This window comes from Uloborus diversus, chromosome 2 (genome assembly GCF_026930045.1).
Source record: "Uloborus diversus isolate 005 chromosome 2, Udiv.v.3.1, whole genome shotgun sequence".
Lineage (NCBI taxonomy): Eukaryota > Metazoa > Arthropoda > Arachnida > Araneae > Uloboridae > Uloborus > Uloborus diversus.
In genome coordinates, this window is record NC_072732.1 from 148,091,835 (window position 1) to 148,114,649 (window position 22,815).

Here is a 22,815-nt window from a genome sequence, read left to right on the forward strand (position 1 = left end):
GAGTAATTAAAATTCCATTACCAAACCTCATATCTAACGAATTTCTACTTTATTTGAAGCTGATTTTAACGGGCACCCCCTACTTTTTGATTGGCATTGTTATAATTATTCGTATGATTTAATTTTCCTTGGTTCAGTTAGGGGTTCGATATCTCAGAAAGGAAGGAACGACGTTGATCACTAAATCGAATATCACATTTCCATTTTAACGACGGGAAGGTTTTTGAAATTTTCATAATTTGTTCAGCTATTGAAGAAAACTGGAATGCTCAAAACTTTTGGATTAATAAGTGGAAACTTCGTTTTTCTGTGTTGATTATTAGCCAATAGCTGATTAGAATTTGTATTTCATTTTAAGAACGGTTTTTCAATAAGATGATCACTTCTAATAAAATCTGAAAGCAAAGTGCAAAGTTAGAAGTGAGGTTTTAATAGGTTTTCAAAGCCCGCAAATGTTTTGTTAAGAACATGTTTATCAAAAAGCAAGATTTGCTTGATAATTTCCAGTAAAACTGTATTGAAACAAGTGTTGATAATTTTCCGTTGCCGCAACTGTTTTTTAACAAAGAATAACCATCAACACTTGTGGAAAATTCAAAGAATAAAAATATTTATAAAATCAGTGTGATACATCACTCTTGAAACAGTTTTTTTTTTTTTTGGCAAGTTCGTTGCATGGTCTCAATTTAACGCTAACTACCGAAAGGTATGTAAAAAAAATACCTTTGTTTAAATTATTGTTAGTAAGAACCCAGAAGCGAGAGTACAAGCCATGGGAAAATCGATTTATACATTTCCTTTTACTACAAATAAAAAAGTAATACACAAATAAAGGACTGAAAAGGGCCGGCTTTGAGTCTGGAACAAGAAAAAATCGAGTAATTAAAGGAGTTGGTGTAAATATTTTACATGTCACACAATAGTTCGATATTAAAAATTAAAAGCAATAAATTTAACATTTTTTTTTCTATATCATTTTGTACAGTATTTTAATCAAAGTTTTAAAAAAAAATCTTTATGCTCTTTACAAAACAGAGGCTATTTTATATTAACTGATTTTGGAATGACCACATACTGCGCACTATTTACAAATGTAAGTACATATGCGCACAAACAATTCAGTATTATTAAGTTATTGACTGCTAGCATGTTAGTCATACGAGTATACATAGGAAGGCGAAACCGTGAATTATTTCAAAAGCCATTAACGTTATTTTACAATCTTTGACTTCAAACGACTGCTATTAAAATCAAGAAAAATAAATATGCGTCGAAGCATCACTACCTTTGTATACCATACCACACATTAAAACTAGAAATGTCTGATGACAAACGTGCCAACAGAAATTAAAGAAGCAGACACTTTAATGAAGCATGCCTGAGAGTCTGCTAAAGTCATTAAGCCCAAGAAGCCAAAGAGGCATTTTAAATTAGGCTTCAGAGACAGGTTCGAGGGCTGGTGGGAATTCCCGGATGAGGAAGATCATCGTGGCCGTTCCATACGGGGAATGCGGGGAACAGTGATTAACTGAACTTGATGGTATAATGTACGTTACACCCTAAAGAAACCTGCTAGGAATTTTTAATTTGTCTACCCCCATAAGCTATGCTTCCTATTTATATTGACTCTTCAGCATAGAAAATCTTTTCAGAGCGCAATTAATCTTGCCAATTCAAACTATGTCGCGTTGGAGAGTTTATTTTAACCTTTGGATAATAATGGTGTAAACTCATGTTCGGTTGAAAATATCTTTATTTATTTAATTTTAGTTGCTTTAGTTTGGCTGGTTTTATCAAGAGGTGAGTAAATATCTCAGCGAGTAACGGAGGTAATGCAGCGGAAGTGTCAGTTCAAGTGACATCATAAAATAATCTGATAGAGTCCATTTAAATTCAACAAACAAAGGGCGTTACATGATGGTCCGCGACATGTGTTAAAGAGCCGAGATACAGGCCGCCAAAGATGGCAGTCCTGTCATGATTTCTCACTCGGGATTTTCATCGAAATCTTTCAAGTATCTTATTTCAAGAACGGTAGAACATATTTTGTTACGGTTTGTTTCATTTGAAAGGGTATGTTTTGTTGTATAAAAATATATGTAACATTTTGAAATGAATGCTTTAGTTTGTTTTCCACAGTCTTTTGAAAAAAAAGGTTAAATTTTTTTTTTTGAGCAATCACGATTGCTTATTGCTTTTATTTGACTGTTTTTGGCGTGCTATCATTTTATTTTACCACCGCCACCCTCCGCACCATCACCGTCGACCGGCTCCTTACGATGCTGCTCCTATAGCGAAAGCCGTCTCCAGGTTGCATCCATGTCCTACACACACGCGCATACATACACAACTACACACACACACGCACACGTAAACACACACACCTACACACATACACATATACACACGCATACATACAGACACCTACACATACACACAACTACCCACACATTCATGTCTGTAACAGATACAAAACACACATGCCTTCACACACATACACAAACCCCTACAAACAAACACACATGCCTACATACACACACTTGTGATTGCGAAAACATAATTTGAATTCAAGATGTCAAAATTCAAATATTTTTTTTTCCTCAAAAATTTCAAAACTTTAAATTTTTTTACAGTTTCTTAGTACTACTGAGCACTACGTTCCCTGAAAAGGAGAGCTTCAACTTTTTCGCTTAAGAGATTTGAGGCATTTCAAGAAATGGGACTCTTTACGTAATGGCAAATCTGAAAATTCCAAAACAATTTCGCAACTAGTAGCCAGAAAACACTTTTAATTTAGTTATAAAGCGAAATTTTCATTTTGAGTCTCCACTTTATCCAGGAGTTTTTTTTTATGAAAACAATAACGCAGTCTCCAGCCGATTGGCTGCATTTCACTACGCAACCTTTCAGCGTAGCGCTGAAAGAATAGTTAAGCGCAATGCTATTTTGTTCTCACTAAATTCAATATTCTGAATAAAATGGCGACTCAAAATGAGAATTTCGCTACATAACTGAATCAAAAGTGTTTTCTGGCCAATTGTTGATTTTTTTTTTGAGCAATCACGATTGCTTATTGTTCTCACTTGACTGTTTTGATGTCCTTTGATTTTATTTTTCCACCGCCACCCTCTGCAGCATCAGAGGGTCCTCACGATGCTGCTCCTGTAGCGAAAGCTGTCTCCAGGTTGCATCCATGTCCTACACACACGCGCATACACAACTATACACACACGCACAAACACAACTATACACACACGCACAAACACACACACACAAACACATGCGCAAACATACACCTACACACACAAACACATACACACAACTACCCACACATTCATGCCTGCACACAGACACAAACACATATGCCTACACACATACACATACCCCCCCCCCCCACACATTCATATACTCAACTACCCACACACTTATTTCAGCACACAGACACAAACACAGATGCCTACATACACATACACATGCCCCTAACACACAAACACACATACCCCCACACACAAACAGACACTCGTGATTGCGAAAAACATAATTTGAATTTAAGATGCCAAAATTCAAATTATTATTATTATTATTATTTATTTTTTTTTTTTTTTTTGAATTTTCCGGTCTGCCATTACGTAAAGAATTTCTTAAAAACCCCTATTTTTTCAAATGCCTCTAAAATCTCTTAAACGAAAAAGTCGTAGCTCTCCTTTTCAAAGAACGTAGGGCTCAGTGGTACAAATAAACTGTTAAAAACTGAAAATTTTTGAAATTGACATTTTTGAGAAAAATAAAAAAAAAAATACTTTTTTTTTTTCAAAAGACTGTGGAAAACAAACAAAAGCACATATTTCAAAATGTTGCATATATTTTTAAACAACAAAACATATCCTTTTAAATAAAACAAACCGCAACAAAACATATTCTACCGTTCTTGAGATAATGTACTTAAAAGATTTCGACGAAAATCCCAAGTGTGAAATCATGACAGGACCGCCATCTTTGGCAGTCTGTATTTCGACTCAGGATTTTTTTTTGGGTGGGGGGGGGGGAACAAAAGTACATATGTATTTATTATTTTTTTATGAATTTTAACATATGTTGAATTCAAAAGAAAACAGACCATCGTGTTACGCCCTTGTTGAATTGAGATGGATTCTACCATCTGTTGGAATGGCGTTTCATTCCATCCAAAAAAGAAAAAAACTAAGACGGACCTTTTTTTCTTCAGAGCTTCTGTTTCATCAGAAATATTTTATACTTGGATACAACAGCTCTGCATTGATACATGAAACGTGGTTGTAATTTTATGTAATACCTAACTACTGGAAAGGAGAAATTAAACCGGATGACTTGGTGAAAAGTTATAGTTTAACGTTAGTTTTTTTTTTTCAATAATTTAAAAATCCTGGTTTTAAACTGGTACGGACAATGAGCCTCTTAATTTTTACTGATTTGACTAGAAGGCTTCTGTTGATCTAAAAAGTCATTTCATCTGTACATACACACACAATTTTTTAAATCTATTTATTTAGATTATATGCAAAAACGTGACTGTGAAGAATACTTTACTTTGAGATTGACTCAGATTATATGCGATCGACTGTGGTTTTAGGAGAACATTAACAGAAGATTATCCAGTCTGCAAAATCTAATATTAAATGAAAAAGTTCAAAAAAAAAAAAAAAAAAGCACGGATGACGTCACCCTATATTAACATGCATTATAAAAGCAAGATAATACATAATATATTACTATATTTGAAGTTTTATAGATATTATGAGAAAACGAAAATAATAATAATAATAAATATAATGGTAATGATAAATATAACTACTAAATTTTTTGACTCGCAAAAGCATAATCAAGTGGGAAACATGAAAATCTTTTTAAACCCCAATTGTTTAATGTGATAAAATTAACTAAAGCAAGTTCTTTTTTTTAATCGTTGAGTTTTTTTCAGTTGTCTGCCAACAAAGAAAGAATTACCCCCCCCCCCAACCACGCAAGTAAAAAAAAACTATAATTAAACTGTATTTAAAAAAAGTTGTAACTCCAGTTTTAGTATGTAACTTAGAAGTTAAAAATCAATTTTCATCATTCGCCAAAACAATTGCTCTTTCGACTGGTACCAAAATATTAAATGTGTGAGAAGTCTGCACTAACAAAGTTATTAAAAAATGATAGTTAATATTACCGTTAGCTCAAGTTCTAAAAATCTGAGATCTAGCTACGACCACTCTCAATAAATCACTTTTGATCAGAAAAATAATTTCCAACATCGGATCATCCGCTTAGGAACAATGATGATAGACACACACATACACGAACATTAGGGTGTCCCGAAAAATTTTTTTTCCGTTTTTCTTAATGCAAGACCTCTCAAAATTTGCGAAATCGATCGTAAATTACAAAAATAATTTAAAAAATAGAATAAAACTATATCTTCAGGGCTCTACCGATCGTCAAAGTTTTGAAAAATTGTCATTTTTATGGCAACTGAAAAAGAAGTACTGTGAATAAAGTTATAAATTTACTGTGAAATAAAAGCTCGACAGCTGAAATAAAAAGATCGTGATTCGTAATATCAACACGAACAGAAAAAAAAAAGAAAACATATGGTGATTACTACTGTAAATGCCTATATGGGAATAACCCCCATTTCCGCAGTAGAATCGTCCACGAAGCTTGGCGCCACGTCTCGATTTGCATGCAACAATATGTTACTGACGACTTCGACTTTGTTTGGTTTCAACTTGCTAATTCCTTTTACTTGTTTCGAGGACTTTCTTGGCTTGACTCACGGGTGTTTTCTTCGTAGCCAAAGTAATTTTAATGCTATAAAAGTACAGTTGCAATTGTTAGTGTTATATGCCGATTCTGTTAGTTTTAAGTAATGAGTTCGAGACGTAGTGAGACTACTTGTGCTATACTGGGACCCTACAAGGAACTTGATGATCGGCAGCTACCTACTGTAAAAGACGTCATAAAATTTATTTTATTTGTCAGGAGGGAACAGAAATGTATGCATAATGGAAAGGACCCTTCCAGTTCAGATATATATACAATTGTTTCTGAAAAAATCAACAGTATTTGGACAAAAGCTTCAATTCCAATCGTAACTAAGGAACGAGTAATTCAATTATTAAAATTCTATTTCGAAAAGTACGTCAATTTGAAACGATACCCCAGAAGCAAACGAAGTGATAGTTTTGAAAATAAACTGAAGTGCGTTTTAGAGTCATCTGAGAAGCTCTTCGACGTTGCGGCTTGTAAGTGCCCTGTATTTGAGTCTTGTTCGTGTTTAAAACCTAAAAAAGTTCCCATCAATGAGAGAAGTTTCTTGTTGGATCAAAGAAATGACAGGAAAATGGTGATAAGAGGTGTCGATAAGAAAGAAACAGCTAAATTAATGAAACAACAGCAGAGAAAACTTGAAAGGGCAGCAAAAAAGTCTTCTACTGAAAATAACGATTCTGTCTCAGCAAATTTTGATGACGATTCGATGCGTGAATTTTCTCCAGAAACGTATCCCATAATAGAGACGAATACGGCCTCTACAGGGACACCATCAACTTCAACGACAAACAGGAATACACTGATCTTGCCAACAGTTGCTAAGGTCTGTGATAGATACGGTTTGTCGACGCGATCTGCTGCTGCTGTTGCTTCTGCAGTTTTAGCTGATGTCGGCTTGGTTTCAAAAGAAGATTTAACTCTAGTTGCTGATAAAAACAAAATCCACAGAGCTGTAGCTAAAGCTCGGAAAGAAGCTTCCAAAGATATTGGAAGCATTGTTATAAAAAGCATTTACTTTGATGGACGTAAAGACAAGACTCTGATAAATGAGAAAATAGGAGCTCGTTACCATCGCAAAGAAATTTTTGAAGAGCACATCTCAATTTTAGCAGAACCCGGATCAATTTATTTGGGACACACAACGCCAAGTCGTGGCACTGCAAAATCAATTCTAACTTCGATTACAGCTCTATTAGAAGGTCAATGCTTGAATTTAGAAGACGAGATTTGCGTTGGATGTGACGGAACTGCAATAAACACCGGTTGGAAGGGTGGCGTGATTCAATATTTAGAGGAGTATTTGGAAAGACCATTGCAATGGTGTGTGTGTATGCTTCATGCCAACGAATTACCCCTTCGTCATTTATTCTTGACCTTAGATGGTTGCACTTTGGGTCCTAAAGAATATTCCGGACCTATTGGAAAACAGTTAGCTGGTTGTGAAAATAAAATGACATTGTTTTTTTGCGCGGTGGATGATAATTTGCCTAATTTGCCGAAAAATGTGGTTGATGAACTAAGCACGGATCAAAAATATCTTTATGAGATTTGTCAAGCTGTATCAACTGGTTTCTGTAGTCCTGAGCTGGCAAATCGCCAACCTGGAAAAATGGCGCACTCGAGATGGCTTACTTCTGCTAATCGTATACTCAGACTTTATGTAAGTACTCTTAATCCAACAGAAAATTTGCGATTACTTGTTAACTACGTGGTTAAAGTGTACGCTCCAGTTTGGTTCTTAATCAAGCAAAAGTCATCTTTTAAGGAAGCAGCCAAACATCTTTTTCAAATGATTGTGTACTCTCGATTGTTACCCGAAAACTTGAAATCTCTTGTGTATTCTGTTATCAAAAGAAATGCTTTTTTTGCGCACCCAGAAAACCTGCTGGTCAGTATGTTGTTTGATGATAGGGAGCACATTCGAGAGTTAGCATTACGAAGAATAAAAAAAGCTAGAGATGCTGAAAGTAGCACTAAACGCAGAATATTTAAAACACCAAAAATTAACTTCTCTGCTAAAGATTATACGGAAATAATTGTCTGGCAAGAGTGTCAGGTTACAGCACCACCGGTTCTTCGACATATTTCTAACGAGATCCTTCAAATTATGGCAAAAGATAATACTCGACGTTAAATCCCGGTTGTCACAAATTTGCCATTTCAACTGCGCTTGCGCACGGACATAGCTTTTTGGGCTTTCTGTTTTAAGATTTCGTATTGCTTGTTTATATTTAGGTTGTGCTAGAGTCCCAACAAATAAATGAATGCGATTATAGAGTATTTTCACAGCGATTTCGGGATACATTATATGAAACTACGGATATGAATAACTGATAATCTTCATAAAGAAAAGAGAAAAATTACACTTCAATATTTATTTGTTTGGAAATTTTTATTTAACGTAAACGTAAAACATGTTATGTACTTCAAAAATGATCGGAATATTACAAATATCCGTCTTTTGCATATATTTTACGTTAGGCGTAAACAGCTTAGTATTATACATTTGTATTTAGGTTGAGGGTTCCGCTTTGTATTGGAAGTGATGCTGCAGATCGAGTACGCTCTTCTGAGGTTAAAAATTTGGCCCTGAAAAGGGCCTTTGTTGGATAGAAAAATCAGGCTCCGAATCCATTAATAATTAAGACGCAAAACTCAATCTTTACCGAGGCGTAAAAACTAAATCAAAGACAGCTTTGTAATTTCTAATTTTTATCTGTTCTTATCTCATATTAACAAATTTAAATGTTTTTCATTAGTTTGAGCAAGAGCTTCGAAATCGGCAAAGTCTGCGCGCAAGCGCAGTTGAAATGGCAAATTTGTGATAACCGGGATTTAACGTCGAGTAAAGATAATAGCTTGGAAATCGTTGACTTTCCTTGCCACTCACAATCTGTGGAAAGATGTGTTAAACTAATAACACAGGCTTCACAAAGTGTTACTAACGCTACTTCTAGAGATGGCTTCGTTAGAACCAGGTTGCAATCTCGCGCAGAAATGCCAAATTTTGGACACAAAATAAGTTTAAATTCTAAACTTTTGTCATTATTTATAAACTGTAGTTTGTTTATTTTGTTTTCTTGTGCTTTGTTTCATTAGTTTCTTAAATAAAATGCTTTCTAAACTTTATTTTTGTATTTTTTAAATCATATCGTTTAAGTCTGTCAAAAATGTGAAATATGCAAAACTTCAAAGAGCTGTAGAGCCCTCAAGATGACACGCAATTCCATTTTTTTTACCTTTTTCGTGATCTGTGAAAAATTTCGCAAATTTTGACACCTCTTGTGATAGTGTAGCTCAAATTTATTTTTTTCTCATATATGGACGGGACACCCTAACGAACATATCAGATTTTATACCTTCTTTCCTTTTTTGATCGAGGGTCTAAAATGTACTAATACAGTTGGACCTCCATATATTGAAGTAGCAAATTGCCGGAAAAAAATACTACATATAGAAATTTCAATGCATAGAAACGATTTTATTTACTCATAAAAATCTCCTAAATTATTAAAATTAAAGCTAATTTTCGTGTATGAAACCCAATTTCTAATTTATACGAGCATCGGATTAAACTAAAGTTCATAATTAAAAAATTAACAGAAATGACATTTTTGCGCTTTCATACATTTTCATTCTTCGGTAATTCAACTTTATCCTCAACACTAGAGGATTTTTGTTTTGACAATGTAATCGAGAGAAAAGTAAAAAATCAATTTACCTAACTTGAATGATTTTTACTGAATCTAAAAAGACATCAACTGACAAAGGGATAACTTGAAACCGATTTTACAGTGTTACTAGTTACAACTAAGATTTGAAATAAATTTGTGGGAATTTAACAACTCCAGAACGGAATAACGACCGATGTACACACCCCTCAACGCCAGATTCCTTATGAGTTTCGTTTTAGTGATCATAATTTTCTCCCCTAAATTTCATTTTTCATGAGACAAACAGTCTAAAATGAAAAAAAATCCACCAATGTCTCGAAAAAAAATTGATATATTTCGAGTTTTTTTCGATTCATAGAAACAATTTTTCTATATAATGAACATAGAAATTTGCTGGGATTTCGATATATAGAACATTTTGATATGTGGAAGTTCCACTGTAATAAAACTTACAAAAAACATATATTCATGGATAAATTCAAAATTCTGAATTAAATCTGAACTTTCTTGTCATAAATTGTTTTCTCCCAAGAGCCTTCCTATGTTTAATGTAGATTTTACACTCCCATACGCATTATCAAATCCTCGTTGTACATAACGTGGATTAATTTAGCCGATAAATTAATAACATTGAACACAAAAAGAAATCATTTAACTAAACAATATTTATTCCACAATCAAAGTTTATACGAATAAATACTTTTGTGATGCTCAGACCAATTTCTTTGCAATATTTTCGCATTTTGCTTGTAGCCGTCGTGCAAAACCTGAGACTCTTTTAAAATCTTTAAACTCATTTTAAGATCAGTTTTAATTGAAAGTTTTGTATGCTATGAGATGATATTGGATTATTTGCCTAATACATTGATATTTTGTTAAAATGCGGCGCTGTTCACGAGGAGCTTTTTTACGCTGAGTTTCCTATACTAACTAACAATTCATTATCAATTGATAACAACAAACAAGATTTTCTGCAGATTTTAAAAAATATTTTTAAAGTCCCGCTAGTGAAAGTAAAACTATGGTTTGGGGCAAGAATTACGAGCTATCGGATTATTGATAAAGTCTAAAAAAGTAAAATACAAAATTATAAATAGCGTTATCGTATTTTTATTATAATGCTCAAATAGGGATGTAACAAATATGATAATTTCATTTCTTCTAACGATTAAAAATATTAAAATGATTTATACATGAGCCGTAATCTAAAAAAATTATGATTAATTTTTTCCCTTATTTTACAGGACATACAAAAAAAAATGTTTCATTCTCTGTCTGACTAAGTTTTCAAGATATTTATTGCACAAAATACTTTTTATTTATTTTTTATTTAGAATTTTTATCGTAACAATAATTTATCGTTAAAAATATTTTGGATTGAGTAGAGTTTGTAACAAAGTGTATTTTTTTTCCTTTTTCATTTTCCTTTCCATTTATAATTTAACTTAAATTCAAGTCGTACCTCAATTTTATGTGTTCACCATGTATTCGCCAGCAAATAAAAACTGATATTGAATAAGAAACAAGATGTAATATTATTGCTGATGTTATTTGTGGCGTTTTACAGTGACCGTTCAGCAAAGGCATGAATGGAACTTGTTTTTAAATAAAACCGGGACTTAGGCTTTTTTTTTTTTTTTTGTTTTTGTTTAAGTCAATTTGTACCTCTACAATGAGAGAGTTTTTATAATTATATGCGGTAAATACTAACAGAGAGAGAAAAAAAAAAACTTTTGAAAATTCTCAAAATTCTTGGATTGAGTAGATGTTGATAATAAATGCCTCATATACACTATAATTAAGAACAATATTATGCTTTTTATGTAATGATTAAGCATTATAGTGCGAGTACATCTTTGTTTTGGAACAGCTATACTAAGCGCAACATTAGAAGTTTAATTTTACTTTGATATAAAATTATTGCTTTATTTAGAATGCATAATTTGCATTCCAGATATGTTCTATTATTAAGCTAGTGGTACCTGCACGGATTTGCCCGTAGTAGAAAGTTAAACGGTCATTTGGTTCCCCTGTATATTTACAAAAAATGGATGACGAATTTCTCGCCAATTGGCTATATTCATTCGCTCTCCCATTCCACGTCATGATAATTTCGCAATTTACTCGTCCATCTTATGATAATTTTGCTTCGTAAAATTTTCTTTAAATTGAAATAGAAAAAGAACAAAATAGAATTTTTGAAAAAATCGCTTCGAGGTGCACACCCTCATGCGCACAAACTAACTTTGCGCCCAATTTCATGAAAATCGGCCGAACGATCTAGGCGCTATGCGCTTCACAGAGTTCCAGACATATATGCATCCTGACTGAGAGACTTTGAATTTTATTATTAGTAAAGATGAATGACTGAGAACAGACATTTAGGATAACATAATTTTATTGGTGTTTTATTACTACTAGTTGTTACAAACAAACAAAAGTTCTTAATTAATGAGGACACAAAACTTTCCTTAAATACTTCGAAGAAGATTTAGAAGCGTTTTATTGTTAGCGGTTAAGAAATAGAAAAAGGTCTAGCAGTCACAGAGCAGATAACACAATTCTGCTAAAAGATATTAAATCAAAAGAAATTTCACTATAAGTTCCAAAAAGGAAATACTGATTGATATTATTTTATTCAAACAATTTTAAAATAAACAGTATTTCCTTATGTATTTCTTTCTCCTCTCTTTTTCTTTGCTACAATGTTTTTTCTGATGCTAAATGAGAAGACGTTTAGTTTAACTAGAAGGTTTTTTAAAACTTGTAAAAAAATCACTGTATAAAACTACGGAGAAACTATGACATACATATTCAGTAAATTACTGCCCATTAGCCAGGGTTAAAGCAGAAATACGTGAAATACATGTTTTATCCACCAAAAACTTAATGGTCTTTTAAAAATTCAAAATTATTTATTCTTTATTGTTCCAAAAACTGAATCATGCTTATAATATGCATAAAAATAATTAATTAACAAGCGCAGGCAACTCTTAGGATTTTAATCGAAAATGCAGCTAGGGTTATCGCATATTTGTAGAATAGATTCACACCTGAATTTTGACACTTGATACAAAAGAAAATCTAATGATTAGGTTATGGAACATTCTCATCCGCTTTTAAACGGTTTGTGCTTTGCTCCTAGATACTAATGTAACTCATGTTGTTGTAATTGTTTTTTTTTTCAATCGTCAAAATTATCCTAAAAATAAAGAAAATATGTTTCACAAACGTTTTAAAAGCTCTTTATCCCAATAAAATTATAAAAAAATAATCTGTTAGATAAGGAGTGGTAAAGGATTATCTTTTCCGTCAATGTTTTCAGCTGTGCAAAATTAAACTTTTTATTCAATGTATTTCGTATGCAAAATATCACACATGGTATACATAACTCCAATTTCGTTTGATTTGTGGTTTTAGCATTATTGTTGAGCGAAATTAAACCTATTTCCAAGAAAAAAATCCTTTTATCTATTTTTCAATTTACTCTCAACAGAAATTTGTCTAAAACAATTAAATTAGTTTCTATCGTATTTACAGTCAAAGTCACGAACGAAAGACGACATGAAAAAACTAACTTTTATACTTTACCTAGAAATGAGTTTGCATCTTACAAACATTCGAAGTGCAAAAGATTGAATTGTGTAACAATTAATTAAGAAAAATTCCCATTCTAAACACAAGTATTAAGAATTTAAGAAAGAAAAATGTAGTTTTGCATAACACAATCACTTAAATGAATAAAAAAATAAACAAATGAGAAAATAAATTCTTCACATATTGTATTAAAGATTCTATTGTGCAGCTCTGGTTAGTTGAGCTGTGACCTTAAATATGTTTATCTGTTTTAGGGGAGTTTAGCGAAAAACAGACGAGCTGTTGGCTCGGATTTTAGTTGTTTTAGTTTAAAAAACTACTAAGAAAGTTTCTCAACTCAATTTAGCGCCAATTACCCCTCCCTTTTTTATGAAACAGAGGTACACATTGTCGGAGTTGGAGCTCAGCATCTCAAAGGCTCAAACTAAAACCTTTAACTTACAAAATTTTCGACTTTCTGTAAAAAATATATGTTGAGCATAATTTAATTGCGAACAATTTAATACCTTATTTGTTACCATGAGCAAAAAAAACTTTTAGCGAGTTTTAAAATCGTGTAAACTATTCTGAAAGAGATTTCTGTTAACAGCAGCCGTTTAAACCTCTTTTTCTCAGTTGCCGGTTTTTTTGTTTTGCGTGCATGATATTTCAGAAAGTTTTTTTTATATATTTCCATTAAATTTTTCATGTTCGTCTATCGGTTTAATTTATACGATCTGAACTTGAATTTTAATTTAAAATAAAAGTTAATATTAAAATTTTAACATTACCTTTTAAAGCTTTAAAAAAGAAATAAATAGAGCTTTTTTTAAATAGAATTTGGTTCAGGTCCTGATGTTTATATATGACACTTTAAAATTAACATCAGAATTATACATGCATTTTACAGTGAGAGAGTGAGAGTGCGCATCGTTACTTATTCTTTTTCGTACTGACGAAAAAAGTATTTTTATTATTTTTTTCTATAATAAAATTTACAGATTAAATATATGTTAGATCATGTTTTTTTTTTTTTTTTTTGTTTTTTTTTCAAATTTTCAGGTTATATTTAAAATTAAAATGGTAATTATACGTTGTATTGAAATTTGGTTACAAGCTTTTTAATAATAGAAATTTGTCGTATCGCGGTTTAGAACCCTTAAATACTAATGTTAATTTTATAAAGCATTTCAGTTCTTAGAAATATATCATTCAATGCACAATCTCTTTTAAGCAACAATGAGTAATATTTTTTTAATTATCTTTTACACATATTTTAGTTAAGATTTTTAACCAACGATGTTTATAGTAAAATCTCATTAAAATTTAGAACTTCTAGGAAATATTTTTCAAGGACTCTTAATTTTGCATAAGTTAATATAATCCTATGAATGCATTTAATGTTTTACACCATTATGCAGTATATTTTCAGCTTTAAAATAACTAAATAATGCAACATTTGATTGAAAAATCCACGATCTGAATATATGAACTATAAATGCAAATAAATAAGAATTATTTAACCAATTACAAAGTAAAGTATTGTTGAAAAGCCGTTCAACCAACAGTAAAATTTATTTTATTAGCGTGTAACGGCTTTTGATTTCAATATTTAAGCACATTACAATACGCTTGACAAAATAACTTGAAGTCAGCAAAGATTTTTGATAAACTTAAGGACATGAAGCCTCTAGTTACTAAAAGCACATTCCTCAAAACGCTGGCAGTTTGTAAGGAATCCGTACGGGGAAAAACAGAAAATAGCTATCATTACAAATGCTACCCACAACACATTTTGTTTTATTTTATTTTATATCTCTAGCGTCGTATACTTTTGTGAAACATCAAAATACCGCTGCTCGAGTAGAACTTTCGAAATAACATCATTGGGACGCCATCTCGAAAGCTAGTATCGAAATGTACGAGTTTCTTTTAGTGGCATGTTTTCTTTCTGATTTCTTTTACGGAGGTGGTCATTTACTGGAACTCGCGTTTCTCTTTTTTTTTCCCCTTGATTTTCTTTGTATTATATAATGTATAAAAACTTGCTTTTTCGTTTGAACTGTCTTAAACTGATTTTTTTCCCTGCACTGTTTTCCTTTAAAAATGTATTTCAAGCTTTGCACATTAAATATCATTACTTTTTTTGGTTTTTAAAGTTTGCAAAAAAAAAGGAGCAAAACACAAAAGTTTACAACTGAAAACAATCCAATGATCACCGTTTCGTAGCTAACACAGTGATTTTGCATTTTTTTTTCTTTTGCTTTGGAAAGTTTTCCAAAAATGATTTTTTTTTTTTTTGACTTTTGATATTTTTTAAATTTATTTCTTTTAAGTTTTTTTTTTCCGAAATTGGCGGCGGGGTTAAAAAATTGTTAAATGTTTTTCTATATATCTGAATACGCATTTATACTGTGTGGTGAATGTTTCCATTTATTTTTGAGCAATCACGATTGCTTATTGCTTTCATTTGACTGTTTTTAGCGTCCTATTATTTTATTTTCCCACCGCCACCCTCCGCACCATCGCCGTCGACCGGCTCCTCACTATGCTGCTCCTGTAGCGAAAGCCGTCTCCAGGTTGCATCCATGTCCTACACACACGCGCATACATACACAACTACACACGCACACATACACACACATACAAACACATACACAAACATACACGCATACATACAGACACCTACACATACACACACGCGCATACATACACAACTACACACATGCACACACACATACACACAAACACATACACAAACATACACAACTACACACACATGCACACACACATACACAAACATACACAAACACATACACACACGCATACATACAGACACCTACACACACACACACACACACAGAAACATACACACAACTACCCACACATTCATGCCGGCACACAGACACAAACACACATGCCAACACACACATACCCCCTACACACAAACACACACGCCTACATACACACACTCGTGATTGCGAAAAACATAATTTGAATTCAAGATATCAAAATTCAATTTTTGTTTTTTTTTTTTGTCATATTTGACATATGTTGTATGTTTATTGTTCAAGCTTACTTATTTAGTTTCCGCTGAAAAGGAAAGCACAAAACTAGTGCTTTATTTCCGACATTTTTCCTATTGTTAGTATTGAATTCAAAACGCGTTTCTTTAAACATCTCAAAAACTCATTTCTGCAGATACGGCAGTTTACCTGCATCAGCGGTACAAAGCTTACCACATTTCATGTTTCTAGACCATTTAGCTGGGTAGTACGCACTAAGACAGGCACTAGTTTACTTTTATACAACTCCATATTTGTTTTTGAGAATATATACGAAAAATAAGATACCTGTATTTATTTCTTCAACTATAATAACTCGCTTTAGTGTTTAAAAGAACTAATAATTATATCAAAAACTTAATTAAACTAATTCGAAGAAATCTCGACTTCAAGCAAAAATAAATAAATAAATAAAAAAATAATAAATAAATAAATAATAGTAAAATTATAACTACAGTAGTATTAATCAAGACAGTTGAGTTAGAGTTAGACTGGTTTTTGAGTAAAGGAGTCGTTGTCGTTCATTTCCCTTTTAAATCGGACTCGGCCAGCGTTTGCGGACTCGGAGTGACGCACAGTGTGGCAAAAACGCCAAAAAGCGCTTAAAAGTGTTTTTAAACATTTCTCGCTTGTTTGTTTACTCAGACATTTTATAATGGATTTTTCTCGATTTGTTTGGGCTCCGGGTTCAAAGTTCGCGTGTTTACGAAGCTAATTCCTTTTCAGGGTCTTTCTACAGACCATTTATGACTAATTAATATTAATTTCTAAGAGTACATAAGAGGACATTTTTTTGTAGAGTGATTTGAAAAATTTAACCTTGAAGTCTGAAGTTTTTGGTGCTGATCAAAACCGATTTTCGGTTTGAGACTTCGACTACTCATTTTTTTCGTCCTATTACTATCGTTGGACACGAGGTAAATTAAATATACCCGCTTTTAATGAGAAAAAAATTTGTAGACTGCTTAAAAGCAATTCTTGTAAATTCCCGTACTCATGGTTCTTCAACTTACTAAAGGCTCCCTTCAGCTTTGTAACGGACGAAGGGCTCTAAAATTCCAGTCCAGACTGCCCAAGAGGTAGGACTGTGCAAATTTATTAATCCTCAGTTTGTTGTTAAGTACAGGGGAAAAAAAACCATTTATAAGCGCTTTTTTGCGTTTTCGCCCCACTGTGTGACGCTTAGGAACTAAAATGTCACAGACAGACACACCGATCCATATCGTTACACGTTTATTTTCTTATCCCTGTTTTTGCTTCGGGGGTTAAAAAAATCACTAAAGAATTACTTACATAGAAATGTATTTAAACTTCCCAGAAAACTTAAGAAAAGCTCGTCTTGAGCTTTCCGAAATAAAAATATCATTTTATAACAAAAGTGCTCTTATTATCGCTTTCCGCAATCTGTTTCCAACACTATACAGCGGATGTAATGTTGCGTATATCTGTGTAATCTCACATTGATCAGATTATTTCTTTTAAAACAACCAGCAAATCCAAGCAAGATCTTAAACACGATTTTTAACTAGCCGAGAGTGGTAATTAAAATATTCTGAAAGCAATGCGATCGTAAAACTTCTTCGCCCGTGTGAATTAAATTGGTAAACACGAGTGTTTACGAATGCTAAATACATCTTCTACGGAAAAGGCCTCTCATTACGTCTCTCCCTAAGAGAATACTAAAAAGGTGCTTTGTAAACGTAATTGGATGCTTTAAGTAAAACGCAAAATGGTACAAGAGAGATTTCGCATTTGCTCCTGGTTAAGTTTTTTCTTTCCCTACTCATGAAACATGTTCCAATGATAGAAATAATTTTGTTTCAGTTTAATTTTCTTACGGTTATTTTATGTGTAGAGATTAGAGTTCATAATGATGTTTTGAGTTATTAGTTTCCTTTACCAGATGTGATAAATTTAGTGCCGTGGGCAGGTGAAAAGCAGTAAATGCAAATTTTTATCTTTTCTTTTTTTTTCCATTTTTGCCATCGGCTGTGTGTTAGCTTTATTTTCCCAAGTGTTTTTTTTTTTTTTTTTTTTTATTTTCCGCCGAAAAGGGCGAGAAAAAACGTGTAATTCCAGCATTTTTCAACTATTGTTTCTAATACCCAAGACGCGTTTCTTCATGATCTCGAAGACTAATTTCTGCAGATACTGCCCTCTGCCCGTTCATGGCATTATATAAGATACACGTTTTTTAGATTTTATGAGTTGCAAGCAATGTTGTCTCCCAAATGCATCGATTGTTTTGAAAGGACAAAATACAGTTAACAATAAATTTTGTGAAATACATTATGTAACTGATATTCAAAGCAGTTTTTACAAAAGAGACCGGTCTCAAATAGATACAAAATATGATATTCATATGGTGTACATAAAAATAAACCTTTTAGTAAAGACGCATATTTAACCTAAGATTGCTCGCGCAAGGTAGGAATTACTCACCGCTTTGCTTACAATCAAATTTCTCCTCCACCATTTTTTTCAAGAGGACGATTCTTTGAGTAGCTCCTCTAAATGTCATAACCTTGAAGGGGTAGAAACGGCGATGACATTCTAAAAATGGTATCTTTGTAACTGTCTTCTACGGTTGTGCCATACCTAGCGCGAGAATTTCTGTGACAGTTCTGAACTGCCAGCTATCAATGCTTCCAAGAGACTTAAAATTGAAACTAAGATCTAATGAAGACATTGCACCCCCTGCTAAAAGAGCAAAATTAGCTTTCAAAAGGTGTACTGAATACCCCACTAAAAAGACAGAAAAATCAAATTTGTCTGCGAAAATGTGACAACACATTTGTATGGAGCATTTGGCATGCATTTGCAAAAAAATGCGCAAATTGTACGTCAGTCTTTTGAAAATATATTTTATAATAATAATCTTCTTTCTTATTTGCGTTTTCAACCTTTAAAAAAAATGAACTCGAAAATACGAAAAAAAAAAAAAAAAATCCTGGGTTATGAGATAATCAACGCGAGCATTCCCGTTTGCTTTGGTCGTGCGAGCAATCTCGGTTTTAGCCATATTTCTACAAACAACGAAGAAATTTACATTTTAAAGGGGATGAGGTAAAAGCTATGAGAACTTAAATTGAGATATTGACCGAAACGACCACACAATGTGAGCATTACTTGTTCGGCCTCTAAGATTTTCTGCAACGTGTACTTTTAAGAAATTGAACATTTCGAACAAAATTATTTTAAAGCTTGCAGCAAAAAGTTCATAAAAATGAAAATAATAACGTTCATAAAACAAATTCTAGGAAATGAAAAAGAAAACTACTCTCAGAATGGCGAGTACTATTAAATGTTTAAATTATAATAGCTTTTATTGTATTGATAGAGAGATGCGTTTTAAAAATGTCATGTAGGGGAGACCGGGGCAGGTTTTCGCGCGGGGCACGTTTTCGATTTGACTTTAACTCGTTAGCGAGCCGGTAGAGCGAAGCACCGATCAGACTATTTGAAAGGCAACGCCACTAGACGACAACTACGAGAGTTTCAGTTGGATGACTGTTCACATAGATGCGTAACGTCAGTTTCACTTGTTTTTATACAGGTAAGTAAATTTTGATGACCTCATTTAAACTAAAAAACAAACATATACGTCATAAGTTAAGTTTTTGTCTGTTGTAATATTTCGAAAGAGCACATTTAGGAGCTACCAGTAATGTGATAGTTTGTCCATAAAATTCTTTTTTTGACCGTCTGCGTAAAGTTAAAGGAAAAACATGGCGACGGGGCACGTTTTCGAACACCATGCGGGGCATATTTTCGCATCGAAAACGTGCCCCGTCGCATCAAAAATATGCCCTGCCCCCTTCGATCGCTACTATTTATCGATGTTTATTATATTATTTACTCTTAAATGAAGCAAAAATAGTTAAATACACATGAAAAGGTAAGCTTCTTATTTGACAACTTATATTTTTAAATAAAAAACAGACAAAAAATAAATTACAATCTCAATCATTCATGAGAGATACATGTTAAAACAAAATAGGCCTAAGTGTTTATAAAAATAGCATTAAACTGATACGTTCATAGAATGACTTGATTATTATGACTTGATATTGATCTGTGTGCAGGGTTTTCAGATTTGTTATGGTACGACACTACAAAAAGAAGTCTGAAAGAAGCAAGTACACCATAGAGACTATGGTAGAAGCTGTCAACAAAGTAAAAGAAGGAAGAAGTATGAAAAGTTTAGCGACGGAGTTCGGATTGCGCGACAGGACTTTGGCAAATTATTGTAGAAAGTTAACCTCTGAAAAGGTAACTGAAACTCCCAGTCTGTGCTCCTGACCGGCAAAGGAAGAAAGAAGAGAAAGTCGGTCATTTTGACCGACACTCCTGTCAAAGAACACTTAGACTAGAGCAGCAACAAGCTAAGCAGAGAAAACAAATGAAAAATGAAAAGAAAGATAAGAAAAATGTTAAAAAGATTTTATTTTAGAGACAAATTGGAAAACCTAACAAGCCCGAAGAAAATGAAGAATCAAGTGATGAAGAGGAAGAAGACTGTACTTTACTGCTTACGATTGCACAGTAAATATAAGGCTAATGAGATATGGGTAAAGTGCACTCGTTGCAAAAGATGGGCCCACGAGTCTTGCATCAAAGGAAACATTATGTTCTTTGTATGCATTAATTGTAACAGTGACGATGACGTTTAGTGTTTTTAAAAGTCCTACATGTATTAAAATTATTAAGTAGCCAAGTTGGTGATGAGTTGTTTTTTTTTTAATGTATATTTACTGAAAATCAATAAACAACCTACCTTGAAAATATTTTGTTTGATTTCTTAAATTTTATTGATATAAGTGCATGCGAAAACTTGCCCCTGTCTAATTATAAGGTATGCGAAAACTTGCCCCGGTCACGGGGCACATTTTCGCACGTGACACAACGACACTTAAAACTACTTTTCTGTAAAACAAAGCTTAATTAATTGTAAGTAATTCCACGTTGTAGCCAAGGTTTCTCTGAATGATGTAGTACAGTTTTTTCAAACTTAGGTAAATAAATGAAAAATAAGAAAATAACTTTAAAAAAAGCGCGAAAACCTGCCCCGGTCTCCTCTACTGTTTTTACAAAACAAAGCTTCGCAAACACATTGTGTTTTGATTTGGGAAGTAACAGTGCATAATATTCCAAATTATACTTCATACAAAAACTAAAATTTATATTTTTAGTCAATTTTAATTTACCAAGCATAGTTAATTTATTCAAACCCACCCATCAATAAAAAATACAAGCTCAAACCAATTTTTTAAACCAGCATTAGTTTGAAAACATTCTAAACGATTACCAGTTACATGTTACTCTATTTTATCTCACTAAAGCATTGCTCGTGCCATTTCAGATTGCACATTTTTTTGGGCGTTGTCTTCGTCATTCAAGGACAGGCGTTTAGATGGAGATGAAAACATTTCAAGCAACCATGCGTGAGAAAGGGTATGATAAACGATGATGCATTGTTCGACAGTTTAAATAGTTTGCCCTCGAGAAAAATGGAGATCTGCGTTTATGGTTTCTGTAATATTGCTGATCATTCATGTTTTACTTAGAGAATAACCTGTTTGGTTTGGAGAATATTCTGAAGAGTTATAGATCGTTTCTTTATCTTTGAAAACAAGAATTTAACACAAACATCTAGTGATTGATGTTGAATCATATAATCATCCCAAAAATATATTTCAAATACACTTATAAGAAACTTTAAATTTTTTCTTCAAAATTTCGGAGTAGCTCAATGTAAATGTATGGGTTTTTAACATTAGCATGTAAGTACGTATTATTATGTAACATATATTTGCGTAACTTATCTTATGTGGCATTACAGAAAAATGTTTACAGTAAGCAATATAAGTACACAAAACCAAATGTTATCTGGGTTGAACAATAACCTGTCTTCATTTTTAACAAGGACATATAAGTACATATCAATATGCCTTACATCTGTATTTCATACGTTTTATCATCAGCAGTATTACATAAATAGGTCCACAGTAGGGGAGAGTGTTGTACCTTGGTACACTGCTAATTTCTAAGAATTTATTTTTAGCAGTCATATTTTTTGTAAACTTAAATAGTAACCTTCACCACTAAATGATGCCATAGTAACAATCAGCATCAGAAGCGTTAAATTAATAATTTTGTGAGAAAAAAAAAATTTTATGACACCAAAGTAAATATTTTCTTCATTTTTATTTCATTTCCTACCTTTGTATATATTTGTTAATTTAATCAACTTAATTACTTTCTTTTACAAAGTAAAGGAAGTATTGTATTCACAAAAAAAATTTTGACCCAAAAATAGGCCTTAATTTCCATTTTGCTCGCTCCCGAATGAATGTTGAGTTTTTATTTCAACCCGATCACACGTGGATATATGTCTAAGAACGCATAGACACCAGAAATATCAATTTTGGCTACCCCCCGAATTAATTACAATGAGTTTTCTCGTGACGTCTGTATGTACGTATGTATGTACATATGTGGGTATGTATCTCGTATAACTCAAAAACGGTACGTCCTAGAATGTTGAAAATTGGTACATAGACTTCTAGTTGGGTCTAGTTGCGCACCTACCCTTTTGATTGCATTCGGATATTCCAAAGAGGGTCTTTTGCAAACCCTTGGCGACGTATCGCCAAGCTTTTGGTAGACAAGCAATTTCGCCAACTTGGTGACAAAAAATTACCGTT